Below are 19,007 nucleotides of genomic sequence, written 5' to 3' on the forward strand. Positions count from 1 at the left end.
TACTCACGCACAGCGACCTGGGGAATCGGTGGAGGAGTTCCTCAGCACCCTGAAAATGCTTGGCAAAGACTGCAAGTGCCGAGATGTAAAAGCCGCAGTGTACACTGACGAGCTTGTTTGCGATGCCTTTATCACAGGCCTCAGCTCCACTTACATCTGGCAAAGACTGCTGGAAAAAACGGGGTTGGACCTGAAACAGGCTGCGGACACCGCGCGATCCCTGGATGTGGCCCAGAGAAATTGGGACGCCTACTCTTCAGCCCGCGCCGTCCACGCCGCCACGTGTGCACCGAGGGCGCCGCCATCTTGGAAGGCATCGTCCCCCCCCCCCGGCAGCCCGACACCGGCGGGGCCCCGCTCTCCCCCCAGAAGCCCTACGACAGCCGCGACGCGTCAGGGACCCAACTGCTACTTCTGCGGGCAGCCAAAACACACCAGAAACCTATGCCCGGCGAAAGGCACCACCTGCTTTAAGTGCGGTAAGAAGGGGCACTTCGGGAAGGTGTGCAGAGGGAACCCCGCCGGAAAACCAACCACCGGAAAACCCGCCACTGCCGCGTGTGCGCCGTGGGAGCGGCCATCTTGGACGCCATCTTGCCCGAACTCATGGGGTCCGCCATCTTATGAGCAGACAGCGTGGATGCCATCTTGTATCAATCAGGGCCCTACAGTGGCATCGGTCACAGTGGACCAGACGAGGCTGCACCCGCTATCCAAATCAATGGTGGACATCGAGGTAAACGGGTGCCGGGTTAAATGTTTAATTGACAGTGGAAGCACGGAGAGTTTTATCCACCCTGAACTGGCACAGCAACTCTCCCTAAAGGTGGTCCCTGCTCAGGGTACCATCTCTATGGCTGATAAAACCCAGACATCGACCATTCTGGGTTACTGCACGGTACAATTGGGCGTTAACGGAACTGTATACGATAATTTTAAAGTATTAATCATGAAGAACCTATGTGCGAGCGTGATCTTGGGCCTGGATTTCCAGTGCAACCACCAAAGCATCATGCTCAAGTACGGTGGGTCCCAGCCGCCCCTCAGTGTGTGGTCTGGCTACCCTGAAGGTAAAGCCGCCTTCGCTATTCGCGAACCTTACCCCTAACTGCCGGCCAGTAGTGACCAAAAGCAGCAGGTACAGCTGGGAGGACAGGCGGTTTATCGCGACCGAGGTAGACAGGCTCCTGAAAGAGCGTATTATTGAACGCAGCAACAGCCCATGGCGCGCCCAAGTGGTAGTGGTAAGGGGTAGCGAAGAAACGGATGGTGATCGACTATAGTCAAACGATCAACAGGTACACCCAACTAGACACCTACCCGCTACCCCGCATATCAGAAATGGTGAACCAAATCGCCCAATACCGGGTGTTCTCCACCATCGACCTCAAGTCAGCGTACCACCAGCTCCCTATCAGACCAGAGGACCGCCCGTACACCGCCTTCGAGGCGAACGGACGCCTCTACCAATTCCTCAGAGTCCCCTTTGGGGTGACGAATGGGGTCTCGGTTTTTCAGAGGGAGATGGACCGCATGGTCGATGACCACCACTTGCAGGCAACCTTCCCCTACCTCGACAACGTCACCATCTGCGGCCACAATCAGCAGGATCATGACTCGAACCTCGAGAGGTTCCTGGAAGCCGCACAAAAACTCAACCTCACCTACAACGAGGACAAGTGCATTTTCAACACCACGCGCCTCTGCATACTAGGCAGCGTGGTGGAGAATGGGGAAATCGGACCAGACCCCGACCGATTGCGCCCCCTACGGGAGCTGCCCCGGCCCAACACTCCCAAAGCCCTGAAAAGGTGCCTGGGGTTATTTTCTTATTATTCCCAATGGGCCCCCAACTACTCTGACAAAGCCCGCCCCCTCTTGAAAGCATCCTCTTTTCCACTCTCTGCTGAGGCCCACTCCACCTTCAAAAGCATTAAGCAGGATATTGAGCGGGCCACGCTACAGGCAGTGGACGAGAACACTCCATTTCAAGTGGAAAGTGATGCGTCTGACTTCGCCTTGGCGGCCACCCTCAACCAGGCGGGGCGGCCCGTAGCTTTCTTCTCGAGGACCCTCCAAGGGCCCGAGATCAGACACTCCTCCGTGGAAAAGGAGGCCCAAGCCATCATGGAGGCGGTGCACCACTGGCGCCACTACCTAGTCAGCAAACGCTTCATCCTACTTACCGACCAGCGGTCGGTAGCATTTATGTTCAATAATAAACAGAGGGGGAAGATTAAAAATGATAAGATTCTTAGGTGGCGGATCGAGCTCTCCACCTTCGAGTACGACATCATTTACCAGCCAGGAGCCCTTAACGAATCCCCGGATGCCCTCTCGCGAGGGATGTGTGCCAGCGCCACCAGGGATCGGCTACAGACCCTCCACAACAACCTCTGCCACCCAGGGGTCACGCGGCTGTTCCACTTCATAAAATCCCGTAACTTACCCTACTCAATTGAGGAAGTTCGGTCTCTAACCAGGAACTGCCGCACTTGCGCTGAGTGCAAGCCTCGGTTCTACCGCCCAGATAGAGCCAACTTAATCAAAGCTACACTGCCCTTTGAGCGGCTCAGCTTAGATTTCAAGGGCCCCCTCCCGTCCGTCGACCGCAATGTTTACTTCCTGAACATTGTGGTCGAATACTCCCGGTTCCCATTCGCCTTCCCCTGCCCAGACACGACCAGGGCCACGGTCATTAAATGCCTCAACAACCTGTTCTGCCAGTTCGGTATGCCGAGCTACATCCATACGGATAGGGGGGCGTCCATCATGAGTGAAGAGCTACGCCAGTACATGCTGTCCAAGGGGATTGCCACAACTCGTACCACCAGCTACAACCCCCGGGGTAACGGCCAAGTGGAGCGAGAGAACGGGACAGTATGGAAAGCAGTCACTCTAGCTCTAAGGACCAAGGGCCTCCCTATCTCCCGCTGGCAGGAAGTCCTCCCGGATGTGCTCCATTCGATATGGTCGCTATTGTGTACGGCCACGAGTGCCATGCCTCATGAACGAATGTTTGTCTTTCCCCGGAAATCCACCTCAGGCGTATCCATGCCGTCATGGCTCTCCACCCCAGGTCCGGTACTCGTGCGAAGGCATGTGAGGGGCCACAAGATGGACCCTCTCGTGGAGCCAGTACACCTACTCCACGCCAACCCCCAATACACGTATGTCCGGCACGCCGACGGAAGGGAGAACACCGTGTCCATAAAAGACGTCGCCCCAGCCAGCATCGACAACAACAACGGCAATAGCAGCAACAACGATCACAGCAACTCTTACCCACCCACTACTCTTTCATCACCCCCGGAAGAACATCGACCAACGGCTCCCCTACCAACTACCCCTTCAACAACCCTGGCGGCACCCCCGGCAGAGACCCAGGAGAGTACCGGGGACACCCAGCCGACACCCGCGGCACCACAACAGCCACGTCGGTCGCAGAGGACTATGAAACCCCCGAACAGACTAAATCTATAGAAGGGGTGAATGTGATGAAATATTCCATTCATCACTGCCTGTGACTGCGGTCGGTTTCAGTGTCATTTCCCTTCCCCCAGTCCTCATTGTATTGTTTATTGGAATGTGCTGTGTGTGTAGGGCTCCGCCCATACCTGGCCCCTTTTGTAAGCTAGCTCAGTCTGGCCTCAGTCTCCAGAAGGAAGATACTTCTCTCTCTTACGTGTTACATTCTAAGTTAATAAAAGCCTTGTTTTGTTTCGCTAACATCGAGTCTCGGAATTATTGAGGCACATCACAGAATGAATCCCACACTCACACACAGTACCAGAGACTGAGATACAGAATGAATCCCACCCTCACACACAGCACCAGAGACTGAGATACAGAATGAATCCCACACTCACACACAGTACCAGAGACTGACAGATACAGAATGAATCCCACACCCACACACAGTACCAGAGACTGAGATACAGATTGAATCCCACACTCACACACAGTACCAGAGACAGAGATACAGAATGAATCCCACACTCACACACAGTATCCGAGAGTGAGATACAGAATGAATCCCACACTCACACACAGTACCAGAGACTGACAGATACAGAATGAATCCCACACTCACACACAGTACCACAGACTGAGATACAGATTGAATCCCGCACACTCACACGGTACCAGAGACTGACAGATACAGAAGAAATCCCACAGTCACATACAGTACCAGAGACTGAGATACAGAATGACAGCCACACTCACACACAGTACCAGAGACTGACAGATACAGAATGAACCCCACACTCACACACAGTACCAGAGACTGAGATACAGAATTAATCGCACACTCACACACAGTACCAGGGTCTGAGATACAGAATGAATCCCACACTCACACAAAGTACCAGAGATTGAGATACAGAATGAACCCCACACACACACACAGTACCAGAGACTGACAGATACATAATGAATCCCACACTCACACACAGTACCAGAGACTGACAGATACAGAATGAATCCCACACTCACACAAGTACCAGAGACTGAGATACAGAATGAATCCCACACTCACACACAGTACCAGAGACTGACAGATACAGAATTAATCCCACACTCACACACAGTAACAGAGGCTGAGATACAGAATGAATCCCACACTCACACACAGTACCAGAGACTGAGATACAGAATGAATCCCACACTCACACACTGTACCAGGGTCTGAGATACAGAATGAATCCCACACTCACACAAAGTACCAGAGATTGAGATACAGAATGAACCCCACACACACACAGTACCAGAGACTGAGATACAGAATGATTCCCACCCTCACACACAGCACCAGAGACTGACAGATACAGAATGAATCCCACACTCACACACAGTACCAGAGACAGACAGATACAGAATGAATCCCACACTCACACACAGTACCAGAGACTGAGATACAGAATGAATCCCACGCTCACACACAGTACCAGAGACTGACAGATACAGAAAGAATCCCACACTCACACACAGTACCAGAGACTGAGATACAGAATGAATCCCACGCTCACACACAGTACCAGAGACTGACAGATACAGAAAGAATCCCACACTCACACACAGTACCAGAGACTGACAGATACAGAATGACTGCCACACTCACACACAGTACCAGAGACTGAGATACAGAATGAATCCCACACTCACACACAGTACCAGAGACTGACAGATACATAATGAATCCCAAACTCACACACAGTACCAGAGACTGAGATACAGAATGAATCCCACACTCACACACAATACCAGAGACTGAGATACAGAATGAATCCCACACTCACACACAGTGCCAGAGACTGAGAGACACAGAATGAATCCCACACTCACACACAGTACCAGAGACTGAGATACAGAATGAATCCCACACTCACACACAGTACCAGAGACTGAGATACAGAATGAATCCCACACTCACACACAGTACCAGAGACTGACAGATACAGAATGACTGCCACACTCACACACAGTACCACAGACTGAGATACAGAATGAATCCCACACTCACACAAAGTACCAGAGACTGAGATACAGAATGAATCCCACACTCACACACAGTACCAGAGACTGAGATACAGATTGAATCCCGCACTCACACACGGTACCAGAGACTGACAGATACAGAAGGAATCCCACAGTCACACACAGTACCAGAGACTGAGATACAGAATGACAGCCACACTCACACACAGTACCAGAGTCTGACAGATACAGAGTGAATCCCATACTCACACACAGTACCAGAGACTGAGATACAGAATGAATCCCACACTCACACACAGTACCAGAGACTGGCAGATACAGAATGAACCCCACACACACACAAAGTACCAGAGATTGAGATACAGAATGAACCCCCCACACACACAGTACCAGAGACTGAGAGACAGAATGAATCCCACACTCACACACAGTGCCAGAGACTGAGAGATACAGAATGAATCCCACACTCACACACAGTACCAGAGACTGAGCTACAGAATGAATCCCACACTCACACACAATACCAGAGACTGAGATACAGAATGAATCCCACACTCTCACACAGTGCCAGAGACTGAGATACAGAATGAATCCCACACTCACACACAGTACCAGAGACTGACAGATACAGAATGACTGCCACACTCACACACAGTACCAGAGACTGAGATACAGAATGAATCCCACACTCAGACACAGTAACAGAGGCTGAGATACAGAATGAATCCCACACTCACTCACAGTACCAGAGACTGAGATACAGAATGAATCCCACACTCACACACAGTACCAGGGTCTGAGATACAGAATGAATCCCACACTCACACAAAGTACCAGAGATTGAGATACAGAATGAACCCCACACACACACACAGTACCAGAGACTGAGATACAGAATGATTCCCACCCTCACACACAGTACCAGAGACTGACAGATACAGAATGAATCCCACACTCACACACAGTACCAGAGACAGAGATACAGAATGAATCCCACACTCACACACAGTACCAGAGACTGACAGATACAGAATGAATCCCACACTCACACACAGTACCAGAGTCTGACAGATACAGAATGAATCCCACACTCACACACAGTACCAGAGACAGAGATACAGAATGAATCCCACACTCACACACAGTACCAGAGACTGACAGATACAGAATGAACCCCACACTCACACATAGTACCAGAGACTGAGATACAGAATTAATCCCACCCTCACACACAGTACCCGAGAGTGAGATACAGAATGAATCCCACTCACACACAGCACCAGAGACTGACAGATACATAATGAATCCCACACTCACACACAGTACCAGAGACTGAGATACATAATGAATCCCACACTCACACACAGTACCCGAGAGTGAGATGCAGAATGAATCCCACACTCACACACAGTACCAGAGACTGAGATACAGAATGAATCCCACACTCACACACAGTACCAGAGACTGAGATACAGAATGAATCCCACACTCACACACAGTACCAGAGACTGACAGATACAGAATGAACCCCACACTCACACACAGTACCAGAGACTGAGATACAGAATGAATCCCACACTCACACACAGTACCAGAGACTGAGATACAGATTGAATCCCGCACACTCACACGGTACCAGAGACTGACAGATACAGAAGAAATCCCACAGTCACACACAGTACCAGAGACTGAGATACAGAATGACAGCCACACTCACATACAGTACCAGAGTCTGACAGATACAGAATGAATCCCACACTCACACACAGTGCCAGAGACTGACAGATACAGAATGAACCCCACACTCACACACAGTACCAGAGACTGAGATACAGAATGAATCCCACACTCACACAAAGTACCAGAGATTGAGATACAGAATGAACCCCACACACACACACAGTACCAGAGACTGAGATACAGAATGAATCCCACACTCACACACAGCACCAGAGACTGACAGATACATAATGAATCCCACACTCACACACAGTACCAGAGACTGAGATACAGAATGATTCCCACACTCACACACAGTACCAGAGACTGAGATACAGAATGATTCCCACACTCACACACAGTACCAGAGACTGAGATACAGAATGATTCCCACACTCACACACAGTGCCAGAGACTGACAGATACAGAATGAACCCCACACTCACACACAGTACCAGAGACTGAGATACAGAATGAATCCCACACTCACACAAAGTACCAGAGATTGAGATACAGAATGAACCCCACACTCACACACAGTACCAGAGACTGAGATACAGAATGACTGCCACATTCACACGCAGTACCAGAGACTGAGATACAGAATGAATCCCACACTCACACACAGTACCAGAGACTGAAATACAGAATGAATCCCACACTCACACACAGTATCAGAGACTGAGATACAGAGTGAATCCCACACTCACACACAGTACCAGAGACTGAGATACAGAATGAATCCCACACTCACACACAGTACCAGAGACTGAGAGATACAGAATGAATCCCACACTCACACACAGTACCAGAGACTGAGATACAGAATGAATCCCACACTCACGCACATTACCAGAGACTGAGATACAGAATAAATCCCACACTCACACACAGTACCAGAGACAGAGATACAGAATGAATCCCACACTCACACACAGTACCAGAGACTGACAGATACAGAATGAATCCCACACTCACACACAGTACCAAAGTCTGGCAGATACAGAATGAATCCCACACTCACACACAGTACCAGAGACTGAGATACAGAATGAATCCCACACTCACACACAGTACCAGAGACTGAAATACAGAATAACCCCACACTCACACACAGTACCAGAGACTGAGATACATAATGTATCCCACACTCACACACAGTAACAGAGACTGAGATACAGAATAACCCCACACTCACACACAGTACCAGAGACTGACAGATACAGAATGACTGCCACATTCACACACAGTACCAGAGACTGAGATACAGAATGAATCCCACACTCACACACAGTACCAGAGACTGAAATACAGAATGAATCCCACACTCACACAAAGTATCAGAGACCGAGATACAGAATGAATCCCACACTCACACACAGTACCAGAGACTGACAGATACAGAATGAATCCCACACTCACACACAGTAGCAGAGACTGACAGATACAGAATGAATCCCACACTCACACACAGTACCAGATTCTGACAGATACAGAATGAATCCCACACTCACACACAGTACCAGAGACTGACAGATACAGAATGAACCCGACACTCACACACAGTACCAGAGACTGAGATACAGAATTAATCCCACCCTCACACACAGTACCAGAGACTGAGATACAGAATGAATGCCACACTCACACACAGTACCAGAGTCTGACAGATACAGAATGAATCCCACACTCACACACAGTACCAGAGACTGACAGATACAGAATGAACCCCACACTCACACACAGTACCAGAGACTGAGATACAGAATTAATCGCACACTCACACACAGTACCAGAGACTGAGATACAGAATGAATCCCACACTCACACACAGTACCAGGGTCTGAGATGCAGAATGAATCCCACACTCACACAAAGTACCAGAGATTGAGATACAGAATGAACCCCACACACACACACAGTACCAGAGATTGAGATACAGAATGAATCCCACACTCACACACAGTACCAGGGTCTGAGATACAGAATGAATCCCACACTCACACAAAGTACCAGAGATTGAGATACAGAATGAACCCCACACTCACACACAGTACCAGAGACTGACAGATACATAATGAATCCTACACTCACACACAGTACCAGAGACTGACAGATACAGAATGAATCCCACACTCACACACAGCACCAGAGACTGACAGATACAGAATGAATCCCACACTCACACACAGTACCAGAGACAGACAGATACAGAATGAATCCCACACTCACACACAGTACCAGAGACAGAGATACAGAATGAATCCCACACTCACACACAGTACCAGAGACTGACAGATACAGAATGAACCCCACACTCACACATAGTACCAGAGACTGAGATACAGAATTAATCCCACCCTCACACACAGTACCAGAGAGTGAGATACAGAATGAATCCCACTCACACACAGCACCAGAGACTGACAGATACATAATGAATCCCACACTCACACACAGTACCAGAGACTGAGATACATAATGAATCCCACACTCACACACAGTACCCGAGAGTGAGATACAGAATGAATCCCACACTCACACAAAGCACCAGAGACTGAGAGATACAGAATGAATCCCACACTCACACACTGTACCAGAGACTGAGATACAGAATGAATCCCACACTCACACACAGTACCAGAGACTGAGATACAGAATGAATCCCACACTCACACACAGTACCAGAGACTGACAGATACAGAATGAACCCCACACTCACACACAGTACCAGAGACTGAGATACAGAATGAATCCCACACTCACACACAGTACCAGAGACTGAGATACAGATTGAATCCCGCACACTCACACGGTACCAGAGACTGACAGATACAGAAGAATTCCCACAGTCACACACAGTACCAGAGACTGAGATACAGAATGACAGCCACACTCACACACAGTACCAGAGTCTGACAGATACAGAATGAATCCCACACTCACACACAGTACCAGAGACTGACAGATACAGAATGAATCCCACACTCACACACAGTACCAGAGACTGAGATACAGAATGACAGCCACACTCACACACAGTACCAGAGTCTGACAGATACAGAATGAATCCCACACTCACACACAGTACCAGAGACTGACAGATACAGAATGAATCCCACACTCACACACAGTACCAGGGACTGAGATACAGAATGAATCCCACACTCACACACAGTACCAGAGACTGAGATACAGAATGAATCCCACACTCACTCACTGTACCAGAGACTGAGATACAGAATGAATCCCACACTCACACACAGTACCAGGGTCTGAGATACAGAATGAATCCCACACTCACACAAAGTACCAGAGATTGAGATACAGAATGAACCCCACACACACACACAGTACCAGAGATTGAGATACAGAATGATTCCCACCCTCACACACAGCACCAGAGACTGACAGATACATAATGAATCCCACACTCACACACAGTACCAGAGACTGACAGATACAGAATGAATCCCACACTCACACAAGTACCAGAGTCTGACAGATACAGAATGAATCCCACACTCACACACAGTACCAGAGACTGAGATACAGAATGAATCCCACACTCACACACAGTACCAGAGACTGACAGATACAGAATGAATCCCACTCTCACACACAGTAACAGAGGCTGAGATACAGAATGAATCCCACACTCACACACAGTACCAGAGACTGAGATACAGAATGAATCCCACACTCACACACTGTACCAGGGTCTGAGATGCAGATTGAATCCCACACTCACACAAAGTACCAGAGACTGACAGATACAGAATGACTGCCACACTCACACACAGTACCAGAGACTGAGATACAGAATGAATCCCACACTCACACACAGTACCAGAGACTGACAGATACATAATGAATCCCAAACTCACACACAGTACCAGAGACTGTGATACAGAATGAATCCCACACTCACACACAATACCAGAGACTGAGATACAGAATGAATCCCACACTCACGCACAGTGCCAGAGACTGAGAGACAGAGAATGAATCCCACACTAACACACAGTACCAGAGACTGAGATACAGAATGAATCCCACACTCACACACAGTACCAGAGATTGGCAGATACATAATGAATCCCACACTCACACACAGTACCAGAGATTAACAGATACATAATGAATCCCACACTCACACACAGTACCAGAGACTGAGATACAGAATGAATCCCACACTCACACACAGTACCAGAGATTGAGAGATACATAATGAATCCCACACTCACACACAGTACCAGAGACTGTGATACAGAATGAATCCCACACTCACACACAGTATCAGAGACTGAGATACATAATGAATCCCACACTCACACACAGTACCAGAGACTGAGATACAGAATGAATCCCACACTCACACACAGTACCAGAGACTGAGATACAGATTGAATCCCGCACTCACACACGGTACCAGAGACTGACAGATACAGAATGAATCCCATACTCACACACAGTACCAGAGACTGAGATACAGAATGAATCCCATACACACACACAGTACCAGAGACTGAGATACAGAATGAATCCCACACTCACACACAGTACCAGAGACTGGCAGATACAGAATGAACCCCACACTCACACGCAGTACCAGAGACTGAGATACAGAATTAATCGCACACTCACGCACAGTACCAGAGACTGAGATACAGAATGAATCCCACACTCACTCACAGTACCAGAGACTGAGATACAGAATGAATCCCACACTCACACGCAGTACCAGAGACTGAGATACAGAATGAATCCCACACTCACACACAGTACCAGAGACTGAGATACAGAATGAATCCCACACTCACACACAGTACCAGAGACTGACAGATACAGAATGACTGCCACACTCACACACAGGACCAGAGACTGAGATACAGAATGAATCCCACACTCACACACAGTACCAGAGATTAACAGATACATAATGAATCCCACACTCACACACAGTACCAGAGACTGAGATACAGAATGAATCCCACTCTCACACACAGTACCAGAGACTGACAGATACAGAATGAATCCCACACTCACACACAGTACCAGAGTCTGACAGATACAGAATGAATCCCACACTCACACACAGTACCAGAGACTGAGATACAGAATGAATCCCACACTCACACACAGTACCAGAGACTGACAGATACAGAATGAACCCCACACTCACACACAGTACCAGAGACTGAGATACAGAATTAATCCCACACTCACACACAGTAACAGAGGCTGAGATACAGAATGAATCCCACACTCACACACAGTACCAGAGACTGAGATACAGAATGAATCCCACACTCACACACTGTACCAGGGTCTGAGATACAGAATGAATCCCACACTCACACAAAGTACCAGAGATTGAGATACAGAATGAATCCCACACTCACACACAGTACCAGAGACTGAGATACAGAATGAATCCCACACTCACACACAGTACCAGAGACTGAGAGATACAGAATGAATCCCACACTCACACACAGTACCAGAGACTGAGATACAGAATGAATCCCACACTCACACAGAGTACCAGAGATTGACAGATACATAATGAATCCCACACTCACACACAGCACCAGAGACTGAGATACAGAACGAATCCCACACTCACACACAGTACCAGAGACTGAGATACAGAATGAATCCCACACTCACACACAGTACCAGAGACTGAGTGATACAGAATGAATCCCACACTCACACACGGTACCAGAGACTGACAGATAAGGAATGATTCTCACTCTCACGTGCAAGACATCAGGCCAACATTATAAACAGTGCAGTAATAGCTCGTCTCCACTCCTAGTATTTCTGAATCCCTCCAGGCCAATATAATGTGATCAATTATTGTCTGTTGTTTCCCCCTCAGATCTGTAACGTTCACTATACCAGCAATTGGTGACATCTGCTGGCTGGAAACAGGACTGCAACAGTGCAGCAGAAATTCACTTTATCTGACAGGGTTAAAGAGGCATTGCATTGTGAGGGAATAGTGAAGGGCTTTGATAGGATAGACTTCGGGATGTTTCCACTTGTGTAGGTGTCTGAATCAAGGTTTTGAAATATAAAAGTCACTGAGAAAGCCGGTAAAGAATTCATGAAAACCTCTCCACAGAGTGGGTCCAATCTGAAACATGGAGCGGTTGAGGCGAATAGCATCGATGCATTTAAGAGGGAGCTGGATAAATCTCTGGGGGAGAAAGGAATTGAGGGATACACATACAGGGTTATATGAAGCGGGGTGGCTGAAGGCTCGTATGGAGCAGTTGGGACAGTCTCAGTGCAGGGGCTGCATTGTGTCTGGAGGTAACCGCCCAGAACACTTGGTGTACTCTTGGTGAGTGCTGCAGTGCAGTCAGACACTGACACTCTGTTTATCACTGGTATTCATTGCATGTGTTCTTAATGATCATTAATTGAGAGATTAAATGTCTCACTCTGGTATTTTCTACCTCACCTGTTCTAGATACTTTTTAGAAGAGACACTTTTTCTCCTACACGCAAGTACTTAGAGTCATGGGGGAAAAATTCAGTTGCTTTGCACCTCCCATTAGCGCCCTCGCAAAGCAACTAGCGCCCGGGCATGGCGATGTTTGCGCTGCTCGTGAAATTGACCATTTTATGGTGGTGCTAAACACTACCGCCACGATCTCCTGCGCCCGCAGATCGTGACGTCAGTCGAGCATGCAACGCCCCGGTAGCGCCCCCGACCGGATATTGAGTGGCACCCCCCTGCCTTTCCGCCTGCCGCTAGCAACGACGGGTAGAGGGGAATGTTTTGCAGTCGGGAAGGAACTGGTGGTGCGCTATTTATGGGCGGCCGCTTCCTGACTCTCTTTGTCAGCGACATTTTTACACCACACATTCTGAGAGAGAGAGAGAGAGAGACCTCTGGAGAGATTCAACACTGTGTGAAGGAGTTTTGGGTAATTAGCAGCACTTTGCAAGTTCATTTTGATTTGCCCTTCCTTGCATCGATTTAGAAGAGACTGTGGGGGCTTTATTCTGAGCTCTTTCCCTGGGCCTCTCCATTGTTCTTTGCAGCAGAATTGATGTACAGGTCTCTCCAGGCTGAGATTCAAGGCTGCACTGAGCAGGGTGTGGATGGAGAGCAAAGTCGACCCTCCCCTTTAAGAATTGGTCAGCGCCAGTGTGTCTGTGTTCCATTGTTGACTGACATCACATGAGCTTTGCCAGGGCTCTGAGGTACGCCTCGCTCCTCAGCATTAGCGCCTTAGAGAGTTGTGTAGCGCCTGATTTAGCATTCCAATTCAATCCAGGGGCGATACAAGCCAAGTTTGAAGTCTGAGGCAACAATTAGCTCCAGGCGCTAAATTTTGCACCTGGCCGATAATTGCGCCCAGTACGGGGCGATACGGGGTGATATCGAATTTATCCGCCACAGAGTGATAACTGCACAGAATGAGGCCATTCAGCACATACTTCTCACACACAGCAGGGACTTTATCACTAATGATTGCAGAGACACAGACATCAGTTCCACAATCTCAGACAGTATCAATTCCATTAGTGCAGACTGAGCTACACACTAAATCACAGCCCAGAAATCTCACAGTATAAGACTGAGATACAGTATCAATTCCATTGGTGCAGACTGAGCTACACATTACATCCCAGTCCAGAAATCACACAGTATCAGACTGAGATACAGTATCAATTCCATTAGTGCAGTGAGCTACACATTACATCCCAGTCCAGAAATCACAGTATCAGACTGAGATACAGTATCAATTCCATTAGTGCAGAGTGAGCTACACATTACATCCCAGTCCAGAAATCATTCAGTAACAGACTGAGATAGAGTATCAATTCCATGAGTGCAGACTGAGCTACACATTACATCCCAGTCCAGAAATCACACAGTATCAGACTGAGATACAGTATCAATTCCATTAGTGCAGACTGAGCTACACCTTACATCCCAGTCCAGAAATCTCACAGTATCAGACTGAGATACAATATCAATTCCATTAGTGCAGACTGAGCTACACATTACATCCCAGTCCAGAAATCTCACAGTATCAGACTGAGATACAGCATCAATTCCATTAGTGCAGACTGAGCTTCACATTATATCCCAGTCCAGAAATCTCACAGTATCAGACTGAGATACAGTATCAATTCCATTCGTGCAGACTGAGCTACACGTTACATCCCAGTCCAGAAAGCTCTCAGTATCAGACTGAGATACAGTATCAATTCCATTAGTGCAGATTCAGCTACACATTACATCCCAGTCCAGAAATCTCACAGTATCAGATTGAGATACAGTATCAATTCCATTAGTGCAGACTGAGCTACACATTACATCCCAGTCCAGAAATCTCACAGTATAAGACTGAGATACAGTATCAATTCCACTAGTGCAGACTGAGCTACACATTACATCCCAGTCCAGAAATCTCACAGTATCAGACTGAGATACAGTATCAATTCCATTAGTGCAGACTGAGCTACACCTTACATCCCAGTCCAGAAATCTCACAGTATCAGACTGAGATACAATATCAATTCCATTAGTGCAGACTGAGCTACACATTACATCCCAGTCCAGAAATCTCACAGTATCAGACTGAGATACAGCATCAATTCCATTAGTGCAGACTGAGCTACACATTACATCCCAGTCCAGAAATCTCATAGTATCAGACTGAGATACAGTATCAATTCCATTCGTGCAGACTGAGCTACACGTTACATCCCAGTCCAGAATGCTCTCAGTATCAGACTGAGATACAGTATCAATTCCATTAGTGCAGATTCAGCTACACATTACATCCCAGTCCAGAAATCTCACAGTATCAGATTGAGATACAGTATCAATTCCATTAGTGCAGACTGAACTATACATCACATCCCAGTCCAGAAATTTCACTGTATCATAGAAACATAGAAGATAGGAGCAGGAGTAGGCCATTCGACCCCTCGAGCCCACTCCGCCATTTAATGAGATCATGGCTGATCATCCAAATTCAGTACCCTGTCCCTGCTTTCTCCCCATATCCCTTGATCCCTTTAGCCTCAAGACGGGCCTGATTTATCTTCTACTAGCTGGAGTACCCGACATTGCCGAGGGAACTGAAGAACCCTCTGCCATATTTATGGAACTGTTTATAAAACTGTTGGGATTGAAGAATTCTTCCTAAGCACCCAGGAGGTGGTTCTTTAACTTCGTTCTTTGTTAATGGGGATCGCCAGTAGCCATATACTCCAGGTTTTACAGTTTTGGGTATGTCTCACCTGGTCAACAGCTTGCCGTGCCTGAGTCTGGTCAGGAGTCTCTGAGGCTCTGGCTTGGGTATGTCTCGCCTGGTCAACAGCTTGCGTGCCTAAGTCTGGTCAGGAGTCTCTGAGGCTCTGGCTTGGGTATGTCTCGCCTGGTCAACAGCTTGCCGTGCCTGAGTCTGGTCAGGAGTCTCTGACTCCCCCCTCCATCTCCCTCACCCTCCCTCCCTCACCCTCTCTCCCTCCCTCTCACTCCCTCCCCTTCACTCTCTCCCTCCACCTCTCTCTCCCCCTCTCTCACTCCCTCCCCTTCACTCTCTCCCTCCCTCCCCCCACTCTCCCCCTCCCCCTCTCTCACACTCCCTCCCCTTCACTTTCTCCCTCCCTCACCTGTCTCTCCCCTCCCCGCGCTCCTTCCCACCCTCCCTCCCTCTCCCACCCCTCACTCTTTCCCTCCCTCCCCCTCTATCTCTCCCTCCCCCTCTCTCTCTCCCTCCTCTCTCTCTCCCCTCTCTCCCTCCCTCCCCTCTGCCCCTCCCTCTCCGCTCTCCCTCCATCCCACTGTCTCCCTCCCTCCCTTCTCCCTCTCTCTCCCTCTCCCCCTCTCCTCTCCCTCCCTCTCTCCCTCCCTCCTCTCTCTCTCCCCTCTCTCTCCCCTTCCCCGTCTCTCTTCCTCCTCTCTCTCTCCCCTCTCTCTCTCCCTCCCCTCTGCACCTCCCTCCCCTCTCCCTCTCTCTCCCTCTCCCCCTCTCCTCTCCCTCCCTCTCTCCCTCCCTCCCCCTCTCTCTCCCTTCCCTTCTCTCCCTCCTTTCCTCTCTCTCCCTCCCTCCCCTCTCCCTCTCTCTCCCTCCCTCCCCTTCTCCTCTCCCTCCCTCTCCCTCTCTCTCCCTCCCCCTGTCTCTCCCTCCCTCCCCCTCTCTCTTTCCCTCCCCTTGTCTCCCCCTCTCTCTCCCTCCCTCCCCTCTCCCTCTCTCTCCCTCCCGCCCCCTCTCCTCTCCATCCCTCTTCATCTCTCTCCTTCCCCCTGTCTCTCCCTCCCTCTCCCTCTCTCTCCCTCCCCCTGTCTCTCCCTCCCTCCCCCTCTCTCTCTCCTTCCCCTTGTCTCCCCCTCTCTCTCCCTCCCTCCCCTCCCCCTCTCTCCCTCCTCCCCCTCTCTCCCTCGCTCCCCCTCTCCTCTCCCTCCCTCTCCCTCTCTCTCCCTCCCTCCCTCCCTCCCTCTCCCTCCCTCCCCTCTCTCTCCCTCCCCTCTCTCTCCCTCCCTCCCTCTCCCTCTCTCCCTCCCTCCCTCCCTCTCCTCTCCCTCCCTCCCTCTCTCTCTCCCTCCCTCTCCTCTCCCTCCCTTCCCTCCATCTCTCTCCCTCCCTCCCCCTTTCCTCTCCATCCCTCCCCCTCTCTCTCCCTCCCCCTGTCTCTCCCTCCCTCCCCCTCTCTCTCTCCCTCCCCTTGTCTCCTCCTCTCTCTCCCTCCCTCCCCTCTCTCCTCCCTCTCTCCCTCCCTCCCTTCTCCTCTCCCTCCCTCTCCCTCTCTCTCCCTCCCCCTGTCTCTCCCTCCCTCCCCCTCTCTCCTTCCCTCCCCTTGTCTCCCCCTCTCTCTCCCTCCCTCTGTCTCTCCTCCCTTCCCTCTCCCTCTCTCTCCCTCCCTCCCCCTTTCCTCTCCCTCCCTCCCCCTCTCTCTCCCTCCCCCTGTCTCTCCCTCCCTCCCCCTCTCTCTCTCCCTCCCCTTGTCTCCTCCTCTCTCTCCCTCCCTCCCCTCTCCCTCTCTCTCCCTCGCTCCCCCTCTCATCTCCCTCCCTCCCCCTCTCTCTCCCTCCCCTAGTCTCTCCCTCCCTCCCCCTCTCTCTCTCCCTCCCTCCCTCCCCTTCCTAACAATCTATCTCTTCCAATTGTGCCTTCAGTGTCCTTACCCGCTGTACTCTGTCCTTGCTGCCCATCCCTGCCCCGGTCGAGAGAAGTGCCAGATGAAAGCAAGTTGCCGCCGAGGAGGAGGGTAGTATTGGCGTCGAGCAGGTTGATGGGCAGCTGTAGGGCAGAACGAAATAGATGGAGACCGGAACCGTTCACAGTAACTCCAATTGTGGTTAGGAGAGAGAGAGAAAGAGGGAGGGGGGTAAGGAGAGAGAGAGAGAGAGGGGGAAGGAGAGAGGGGGAAGTAGAGAGAGAGGGGGGTAGGAGAGAGAGAGAGAGAGAGGGGGGAAGGAGAGAGAGAGAGAGGGGGGAAGGAGAGAGAGAGAGAGAGGGGGGAAGGAGAGAGAGAGAGGGGGGAAGGAGAGAGGAAGAGAGAGCGGGGGAAGGAGAGAGAGAGAGAGGGGAAGGAGAGAGAGAGAGAGGGTGGGGGAAGGAGAGAGGGGGGGGCGGAGGAGAGAGAGAGAGAGGGGGGAAGGAGAGAGAGAGAGGGGGGAAGGAGAGAGAAAGAGAGAGCGGGGGAAGGAGAGAGAGAGAGGGGGGGAAGGAGAGAGAGAGAGAGGGGGAAGGAGAGAGAGAGAGGGGGGAAGGAGAGAGAGAGAGGGGGAAGTAGAGAGAGAGGGG

Source organism: Somniosus microcephalus, unplaced genomic scaffold (assembly GCF_052327205.1).
Source record: "Somniosus microcephalus isolate GS21.2 unplaced genomic scaffold, FLI_Smic_1.0 unresolved_chr3, whole genome shotgun sequence".
NCBI lineage: Eukaryota > Metazoa > Chordata > Chondrichthyes > Squaliformes > Somniosidae > Somniosus > Somniosus microcephalus.